This window comes from Phascolarctos cinereus, unplaced genomic scaffold (genome assembly GCF_003287225.1).
Source record: "Phascolarctos cinereus isolate Bilbo 61053 unplaced genomic scaffold, phaCin_HiC Scaffold_1;HRSCAF=81, whole genome shotgun sequence".
NCBI classification, from domain to species: domain Eukaryota; kingdom Metazoa; phylum Chordata; class Mammalia; order Diprotodontia; family Phascolarctidae; genus Phascolarctos; species Phascolarctos cinereus.
The window spans coordinates 197,067,664-197,076,050 of record NW_027555514.1 but is presented as its reverse complement, the minus strand read 5'-3'; positions in this window follow the sequence as shown (position 1 = coordinate 197,076,050).

Here is an 8,387-nt window from a genome sequence, read left to right as displayed (position 1 = left end):
CCAGCTAGTTCATTTTACAGATGAGGAAACTGAGGCAAACCAGGTTAAGTGGCTCACCAGGGTCACACAGCTAGTGTCTGAGTTTGGATTTTAATTCGGGTCTTTCTGATCTCAAGTCGGGCACTATCCACTGCACTACCTAGTTGCCTCTTTTTTCATGGCCATATTCTTCTTTTAAGAAAGCTCTGTTGCTAGGTGGCATAGTCTACAGAATTTGTGATGAGAAGAGAAAATTTCATCTTTCTCACCACCAAGAGGTGAAGAGTCAGGTCACTTCTGATTGCAAGCTCTTTCTTTCACTCCCCAGAAGTGCTGACTCGAACTGTTGGCTGTCTCCAGGGCTTTAAGTATTTAAAGCTCCCCTCTCGACCCCCCAGTCTGTCATCTGTCCACCCAGACAAACTGGGTTCCCCCTTCTGCCGCCTTACCTATGACCATACTGTTTACAAACATGCTCTGTGTGTCCCCCATTCTGGAAAAAACAAAAACACTTTCATTTGATTCTTCCATCCCTGCTAAATCTTATCCTATATCCTCATTTGTCCTTTGTAGCTAAACTTCTTGAAGGTGGTCTACAATGGGTGCCTCCTCTTTCTCTCTATTCATTCTCTTCTTAACCCCTTACAATCTGTTTTCTGACCTTATCATCCCACTAAAACTGCTCTCTCCAAAGTTACTAATACTCTCTTAGTTGCCAAATCCATCGGCCTCTTCTCAATCCTCCTTCTTCTAGACCCCTCTGCAACCATTGGCATTATCAATCACCCTCTTCCTGATACACTCTTCTCTAGGTTTTTGTGACACTTCTCTCTTCTGGTTGTCTGGCCATTCGTTCTCAGCCTACTTTTCTGGATTCTCATCCAGGTCACTCCCACTAACCCCAGGTGCCACACATGGCTTTGTCCTGGGCCCTTTTCTTTTCTCCCTCCAGTGTCTCTTAAACTGTGGGTTATGACCATGGTGTTGAAACCCACAGTTTAAAAAGTGCTAAAGGGGTCTCCAGTGGAAAAAAGTTTAAGAAGCCTTGTTCTATACTCCTTCATTTGGCAATTTTATCATTCCCCTTGGATTTAATTGCCATCTCTTGCTAGTAATGCTATACCATCTCAAATCTACCTATCTTGCCCCAACTTCTTTGCTGACCTCCAATCTCTGATCTCCAACTGCCTTTCAGATATCTCAAACTAGATATCTAATTGACACCTTAGACCAAACATGTCCAAAACTGAACTCATTACCTTCCCTTCTAAACACTCCTCTTCTATGATCCTACCTTCCCTGATATTATTGAGGAAAATACCATCCTCCTGGTCCCTCAGGCTTGCAACCTAGAAGTCATCATGAACTCCTCAGTATCTCAAACTACAGTACATCCTGCCGCCACCATCCAAATGCTGCCAAGCAGGAGCTGTCCATTTCACCTTCAAAATATCTTTTGAATATGCCCCCTTTTCTCCTCTGACACTGACACAGTTCTGGTGTGGGCCCTCATCACTTCACGCCTTGACTGTTGCCATAGCCTGCCGGTGGGTCTACTTACCTCAAGTCTCTCCTCACTGTACTCCACCCTTCATTCAGCCACCTGATTTTCCTAAAGTGCAGGTCTGACTATGTCACCTCCCTACTCAGTAAATTCCAGTGGCTCCCTATCTCCTTTAGGATCAAATACAAAATCCTCTGTTAGGCATTCAAAGCAGTTATGTTAGCACCCTCCTGACTTTCTAGTCTTCACTTCCAGACATGTGGTCTTCTTTGGTCCAGTCATACTAGCCTCCATGCTCTTCCACAAACAAGACACTCAGTCCCTCAACCCTGAGTATTTTCTCTGACTCCCCACTATGGCTTGAATGGTTTCCCTCTATCATTCCAGCTACAGATCTCCTGGCTTCCTTTAAGTTCCATCCCATTTTCTACAGGAAGTTTTTCCCAACCTCTCTTAATTCTAATGCCTTCCTTCTCTGAATTATGTCTTATTTATCCTGTACTGTGTATATTTTGTGTATATTTGTTTGTTTACTATCTCTCCCATCAGACTGTGAGCTCCTTGAGGGCAGAGGTTGTCTTTTCCCTTTATTTGTAACCCCAATGCTTAGGACAGTGCCTGGCACATAGTAGGTGCTCAATAAATGTTTATTGATTTATTGACATCAACTGAACTGGGGGGGGGTAGGGAAAGAATATTTCTCTCCTTCATCACCCATGTCCAATTAGTCATCCTCATCCCTTTCTGTAAACTTTTCTTCCATTAAGGGTTCTTAATCTCTCTCTCTCTGATTGACCCCTTTGGAAGTATATTCACTGCCATGGACAGCCATGTCTCAGAATGATGTCTTTAAATTATTGAGAGAAATGCTTAAATTTCAGTTTGAGGTTACTAAAAATGAAGATGAAATTTTTCTCCCATCCAAGTTTACCCACCACCTGAAATCTATCCAGGGATTCCTGGGGGTTCCTAGATCACAGGTTAAGAACCTTTGTCTTATATCCATTAGTTCCTTCCCATTTCCACTGCCATCACCATAATCTAGTATTTCATCACATCTCTGGTTTATTGCAATAGTCTGCTAAGTAGATTCTTTACATCTAGGCCTTAGTCTATCCTGCATACTGATACCAGATTAATCTTCCAAAAATACCATTTTTATCATATTAATCTCCTACTTAAAAACTCATATTTAGTGGCTTCTACTAGTCCTCAGCCTGGTTCTCAAGGCTTTCTGCAATCTCATCCTACTTTGCTTATCCAGCTCCATTTGCCAGTACTGATCAACTTGTGTCTCAGTCTGGTCTCATTGTCTGGTGTACTTTCTACAATTATTCCCACTTTTGTACCTACAGTGCTTCTTAAACTGTGGGTCACAACTCCATATGGGATAGAAAATTTGGCAACAGTAAAAGGTTTCTGAATGTGCACTGACCAAAAATTAATTCAAAATCAAATGTGTAATGAGTCTGAGGTGTTTCTGGCAGCACTTGCCTGTGTTCCATAGAGTGATTTCACTGCAGCCTTGGTTCTGAACATATAGCACGTGCCCTTTGCGTTACTGTCATATCATGCAGTGCCCTCAAATGCTGCCAGAAAGATCTCAGTCCAGATTCTAGACTACTGTATATTTTGAATAGCAGTGTTTTTACTATACATACAGTTTTCTGCTCTTATACAAACATAATACTTTAATTATTGAAAATAAAGACTTTTAATATTTTCCTACCACCATTCCTCAGCATGTAAGTATCAAATTAGTATATCTTTGGATTGTATTGTGTTAGAATGTTTGATTTTTAAAATTACTATTATCTCCTTCTTTTACAGAAACATAAGTGTTTAATTGCAGCAAGTAAAGACAGAAGCCCTTTCATAATATTTCTCTACCATCACCTCTGTATATGTACGTAAGTGTGAACATCAATTTTTAAAAATTAAGCACAAACAAATGTAATTTCATCAACTAAAGCTAGTATTTATTTGAGAAACTATTAGCAATATTTATTTATATTTTAAGACAAAAATATATATATATTTTTGGTTATGGATAAGTGGCTAAATTTAGACAGAAGCAGTAAAAATACTAATGACAATGAGGCAGAGCCTTTGCTAACAGGTTGTAGTATACCTAAATTGACATGAAAAAGAAAATATTTCAAATCATTTTTGCAATATGGATTTACTTCTAATAATGATGATGGTGTGGAAAAACCTCTTTGCTTACTTTGTAATGAAGTTTTGGCTTCAGAGAGCATGAAACCAGCCAAACTAAAATGACATCTTAATGCCTTAAAGCATGCAGTGTACTGCAATAAACCAAAAGAATATTTTGAATGACTTTTAAAATCTTCAAATAAAGAAAAACAATATTTTGAGAAATTTGTTACTGTCAATGAAAAGTATTTACTTGCACCTTATGAAACTTCTTATTTAATTGCAAAAACTAAAAACCCTACGCTATAGGAGAAGATCTCATGTCACCTGCTGCTATTAAAATGTCAGAAATAGTTCATGGGAAAAAGCATGGGGATGAAATTCCTGAAATTCCTTTATCAAATGATAGTGTTTCCAAAAGAATTTCTGAAATTAGTAATGACCAATTCCAGTTCTTATTACCAGGCTTAAGGGCAGCCCCAAAATTGCAATTCAATTAGATAGAACAACTGTTATTTCTAACATGGCAGATATTACTTTATGTAAAATATGTTTATGAAGGAAGCATACATGAGGAATTATTGTTATGTTGCCCTTTGGAAGGGCACATAAGAGGGGAAGATATGTATCTTAAAGTCAATGAATTTTTCACAAATGAAGGTTTACAGTAGAAAAATTGTGTTGGAGTCTGTACAGATAGTGCCAGAGCAACGATGGGCAAGAATGTTAGATTTGTAGCAAAAGTTAAAGCTGGTGGCAATGAACGTATCACTTTTACTCACTGCATAATCCATCAGGAGGCACTTGTAGCCAAAAAAAAATATACCAGATATTAGATGTTGTGCTTTGCAATACTATCAAAATCATTAACTTCATTAAAAGCCATGCCCTTAGCAGTCATTTGTTTTCAAACCTTTGGAAAGACTTGGACTCTGATTACAAAAAATTATTACTACATGCAGAGGTGAGGTGGCTCTCAAGAGGCGAAGTTTAAACAGATTATTGAAACTGAAAGCTGTTATATTCTTGACTGAGCAGAAATCTGATTTTGTTCATTTTTTTTTCATATTGACTTATGGCTTTCAAAACTGTGTTATTTGTCAGATATTTTTTTAAAAAACTCAATGATTTAAACATGTAGCTTCAAGGAAAAATTGCCACACATTTATGTTGAAAGATAAAATCGAAAGTTTTACTAAAAAAGTTAACATATGGAAGAGTAGGGTAGAAAATGGTTCTTTAGAAATGTTACAGCTATAAATGATTTTATAATTCAAAATAACCTTCCCAGAGATTTAATTCTAAGAGTTATAATTGATCATCTGAAGTGCTTGGAGACACAGCTTCAGAAATACTTCCCTTCAAATTTTGATTCTATAAAACTAAGTTGGGTTCACAAACCATACTCAATTGAAATAAAAAATGTCAGTCATCTGCCATTAAAAGTTCAAAAAGAATTTGCCAAATTATTAAGAGACACAGGTTTAAAACTTTAGTTTCCTAGAAAATCATTAAATGAATTTTGGCTTGGGATTAGGACAGAATTTCCAACAATTTCTGAAATGGCCCTAAACATACTTCTGCCATTTTGTACTACGTATTTATGCGAAGCAGCATTCTCAGCATTGCCAATTATAAAATCAAAATATCGATCAACTCTGAAAAAAGCTTAAGATGCTCTATGTCCTGCAGTATCAAATATTCCACCAAGATTAAATTCTTTATGTAAAACTAAACAAACACATTCATCTCATTAGTGTGTAAATTTGTTTTCATCTTTAATAAATGGTAAATTATATGTATACCAAAGAATTGTTTTAAAATGAAGTTCTTTATAATTTATTATCAGTAAATGTTTGATTTGTATACCTGTATACCTGGGGTCACATAAAAAGCTGTTGGGCAAAAAGGGGTCACAAATGGAAAGTTTAAGAAGCCTTAGTTCATGCTGTTCCTTCTCTCAGAGTACCTTCTAGCTTTTCTTCCTCCTTTCATTTATTCAAACTGTACCCATGCTTTAAATCCAACTTGTCTCATTTACACTGTGAAGCCTCTCGACTATTCTGTCTCACACACACCTCTCCCTTCTCTAAACTTTGAGAGAATTGACCACTCAATTTAGCACATACACAATTCTACTTTTGCTTCTGTGGGGAGAAAAGGTTGTGGTCCTCGAGGAGCAGGAAAGGAGAGAAGGACTTAAGCTAAATAAGAAAGAGAATAAAATTGTCTAGGTCACTTGGAGGGGTTTGGACTAGTGAAATAAAGTCTGAGATTGAATTTGGAGAGGGCAAATTTGGGAGCAACTGAAGAAAATTTGAAGAACTACCTCTGGACAGATACTGGCTTAGATTCTATTTGAAAGAGGAGGTTGAAAAAGGAACATACTCAAGAACAATTAAGGAGAAAGTAAAAGCATTTAAAAATAGCTTAGCAAATAGGCATGGAGATGAGGAGGAATAATATTCCAGGCATGGGAGATAGCCAGAAAAAACACACAGAGACAAAGATATGTTTTTGTTTGTCCTTTGTACTTGAAGAGGACCAATGACGTCACCATGTTGGGGTCAAGGTACAGTGTGTTCAGCTGTGGTTTATCAGACCAATAAAAGCTGGAAAGGTTGTTACCATAGGTCGGGCACAAATAGGCCATATGAACATTTGGGATGGAAATGTATGTAGATTTGCACATCTTATGTTTCTTTTGACCTACTGCAATTCTGCTTTGCTCATAGAGCACAGTGTCTTCTTTGATGCAGGCGTGCCATGCTGTACAGTACTGTACCAGTGTTTTCCATGTCTCATAATAGATACTAAAGTTCTTCAGAGACCTTGAGAGTGTCCTTCCACCCCTTCTTCTGACCTCTATGTGAGCACTTGACTTGTTTGGGTTCTCCATTAAATAGTCTTTTAGGTAAATTTATATTTGGGATTTGGGCTAAGTGGCCAGCCTATTGGAGTTGTGTTCCCTGCAGTAAAGTTTGAATGCATGGTAGTTTAGCTCAAGAGAGGACCTTGGTGTCTGGTACCTTATCTTGCCAAATGATCTTCAGTATCTTCCCAAGACAATTCAAATCATCTTTGATTTTCTGGCATGGCACTGGTAGATGGTCCAAGTTTCATAGGCATACAACAATGAAGTCACCACAACAGCTCTGAAGACCTTCAGGTATGCAGCCTAATACCTCTTCTCTCCCACACTTTCTTTCAGGGCCTCTCAAATGCTGAGCTAGCTCCAGCAATGCGTGCATCAACCTCATCATCTGTGTCTACATCCCTGGAAAGTATACTGCCAAGGCAAGTGACCTTATCCACAGAATTCAAAATTTCACCATTTGCTATAACTAATGGTTCCATGTATGGATGGTGTGGTGCTGGCTGGTAGAGAACCTCTGTTTTCTTGGTGTTTATTGTCAGGCCAAAATTAACACAAGCAGCAGAGAATCGATCCATACTCTGTTGCATCTCAGGCTTAGATATTGAATGCACAATCATCTGTGAACAAAAAGTCATGTACCAGCTCTCCCTACATTTTGGTCTTGGCTTGTAGCTTTTTCAAGTTAAATAGTTTATGGTGTGGCAGTCGACCTTGATTGGGTTTTTATCTTTTTCTGACAACATTGCTGAAAACAGCATGCTAAAAAGCATGGGAGCAAGCACACAGCCCTGCTTTGACTGAAAAAGCATGAGAGCATCATCCTTTATCCAGAATCTGTGCAAGCATACCATCACGAAAAGTGGCATACAATACTGCTGAATTTCTCTGGGCAGCAAATTTCACCAAGATCTTCCACAAAGCCCTCACAGCTGATAGTATCAAAGGCATTGGTCAGGTTGATGAATGTTATGTATAGACCTCTGTTCTGCTCCTGGCATTTCTTCTGGACAGCAAAAAAAAAAAACCATGTCAACCATTCCTCAGCCCTTTTTGAAGCTACACTGGCTCTTACTTAAATGACCATCTTCCAGGTGAAGGACTAGCCAATTAAGGAGGACTCTAGTAAGAATCTTGCTAGCAATGAATCAGAGAGAGGACCCCCTCCCTCATCATTGTCACAGGACAACCAGGTTCCTTTTTTTTTTTTTTAATAGAGATGTACAATGGAGGCATCTTTGATCTCCTGGGGGATAACCTCCTCTTTCCATCTAACCTGGAAGATTTCAGTCAGCTTTTGTATGACCAATGGAAGCCCTGCCTTGTAGATCTTGGCTCAGTATGAAGGCGGATGAGATTCAGTTTTATGCTGGTAGCAACAACTCAGAGTGCTTCTACAATGCCTTGAAGATTATTTATGGGCTAAAGGTCTTTGGCACATCTCAACTGCTCAGTCCTGATGGAGACACACTGGTCAGTGATGAGGACATGACCCTGGAGATATATGCTGAATACTTCCATAGTGTTCTTAACAGATCATTATCAACCAGTGCTGAATCCATGGACACACATGTAGTACCTTGTTGGAGAACAGCAAGGAAGCGAGTGAAGAGGTTTGGGGGTAGTGTAAGGCGGAGGTGTCACCTTCTGGATTCCTTGTCCTTCAAATCCTAGCTAAAATCCCTCTTCTGCAGGAAGCATTTCTCAATCTCTTTTAATGCCAATGAATTCCCTATGGTGATTATTTCCCATTTATCCTGTATATAACTTGTTTATATGTAATTCTTTGCATGTTGTCTCCTAGGGGCATCTCAGTAGCTTAAGTGGATAGAGTGCTGGATCTGGAGTCAGGAAGTTGTTCGATCACTTTTT